Here is a 2,500-nt window from a genome sequence, read left to right as displayed (position 1 = left end):
CGTGATTTTCTTGTACGACGTTTATTTGCACGTGCTGTCGACTGCGACGAAGTTAAGCGTTCATTTGACTTTGTACATAGTACAGACGAAGTACGACGTTTTCGAAGTACGGCACTCAAAATCGTGATTTTCTTGTACGACGTTTATTTGCACGTGCTGCCGACTGCGACGGAGTACAGCGTTCAATTGACTTTGTACATAGTACAGACGAAGTACGACGTTTGCGAAGTACGGCACTCAAAATCATGATTTTCTTGTAAGACGTTTATTTGCAGTTGCTTCCGACTGCGACGAAGTACAGCGTTCAATTGACTTTGTACATAGTACAGACGAAGTACGACGTTTGCGAAGTACGGCACTCAAAATCATGATTTTCTTGTAAGACGTTTATTTGCAGTTGCTTCCGACTGCGACGAAGTACAGCGTTCAATTGACTTTGTACATAGTACAGACGAAGTACGACGTTTGCGAAGTACGGCACTCAAAATCATGATTTTCTTGTAAGACGTTTATTTGCAGTTGCTTCCGACTGCGACGAAGTACAGCCTTCAATTGACTTTGTACATAGTACAGACGAAGTACGACGTTTGCGAAGTACGGCACTCAAAATCATGATTTTCTTGTACGACGTTTATTTGCACTTGCTGTCGACTGCGACGAAGTTTAGCGTTCATTTGGCTTTGTACATAGTACAAACGAAGTACGACGTTTGCGAAGTACGGCACTCAAAATCATGATTTTCTTGTACGACGTTTATTTGCACTTGCTGTCGACTGCGACGAAGTTTAGCGTTCATTTGACTTTGTACATAGTACAGACGAAGTACGACGTTAGCGAAGTACGGCACTCAAAATCGTGATTTTCTTGTACGACGTTTATTTGCACGCGCTGTCGACTGCGACGAGGTTTAGCGTTCACTTGACTTTGTACATAGTATAGACGAAGTACGACGTTTGCGAAGTACGGCACTCAAAATCGTGATTTTCTTGTACGACGTTTATTCGCACGTGCTGCCGACTGCGACGAAATGCAGCGTTCATAGTACAAACGAAGTACGACGTTCACAAAGTGATGAATTAAAACGTAAACAATAAATAATAATAATGCAACCCACAATACACTAATTGTGTATTAAAATTGCATAACCTACACGAAGTACGACGTTCAAGAACACTAAAGAATTTTATTTGTGTTGTATATAATGAAAAAACAGCAAATTTTTTTGCAAATTACGTATCTGTAAATAAATGTAAACATTTAGCAACTAATCAAAATTGTTTTTTTTTGTCTAGATATTAAAGTAAAACATAAAAATACATTAAATTTATAAAATGCAACCCGCAGCACACTAGATGTGCATTAATATTGCATAACCTTCACGAAGTACGACGTCCAAAAATATTAATTTTTTTTTTATATTGAGGTTAAAAGTGAGAAAACATAAATTAATAATAATGCAACCTGCAATACACTTAATATGTACTGATCTTGCATAACCTTCACGAAGTACTACGTTTAAATATAAATTAATATTATTGTGACCCGCAATACACTAAATTTGTATCAATATTGCATAACCTACACGAAGTACGACGTTCAAGAATATTAAAGAATTTTATTTGTGTTGTATATAATAAAAAAACAGCAAATTTTTTTGCAAATTACGTATCTGTAAATAAATGTAAACATTCAGCAACTAATCAAAAGTGTTTTTTTGCCTAGACATTAAAGTAAATCATAAGAATACATTAAATTTATAAAATGCAACCCGCAGCACAACAGATGTGCATCAATATTGCATAACTGTTACGAAGTACGACGTCCAAAAATATTAAATTTTTTTTTATATGAAGGTAAAAAGTGAGAAAACATAAATTAATAATAATGCAACCTGCAATACACTTAAGTGTACTGATGTTGCATAACCTTCACGAAGTACAACGTTCAAATATAAATTAATATTATTGCGACCCGCAATACACTAAATTTGTATCAATATTGCATAACTTACACGAAGTACGACGTTTGAAAATATTAAATGTTTTATTTGTAGTTTGCATATAATAAAAAAAAAAAACAAATTTTTATGTAAATTACGTATCTATAAATAAACGTACACATTTAACAATTAAATAAACATAGTATTTTGGCCTAGATATTAAATTAAAACATAAAAATGCATAATATTTATTAAAATGCAACTTGCAATACACCAAATGTGTATTAATATTGCATAACCTTTACGAAGTACGACGTTCACGAAGTACGTCGTTTACGAAGTGCGACGTTTACGAAGTACGTCGTTTACGAAGTGCGACGTTCACGAAGTACGTCGTTTACGAAGTGCGACGTTCACGAAGTACGTCGTTTACGAAGTGCGACGTTCGCGAAGTACGACGTCTACACATTAGGGCACTCAAAATTATTGTTACGTTGTACGACATTCAGACGTTCCAACTGCGACTAACTACAGCATTCATTTGACTTTGCACATACGACG

The sequence above is a fragment of the Tribolium castaneum genome, unplaced genomic scaffold (assembly GCF_031307605.1).
Source record: "Tribolium castaneum strain GA2 unplaced genomic scaffold, icTriCast1.1 ptg000070l, whole genome shotgun sequence".
Taxonomy (NCBI): Eukaryota; Metazoa; Arthropoda; class Insecta; order Coleoptera; family Tenebrionidae; genus Tribolium; species Tribolium castaneum.
This window is presented reverse-complemented; position numbering follows the sequence as displayed.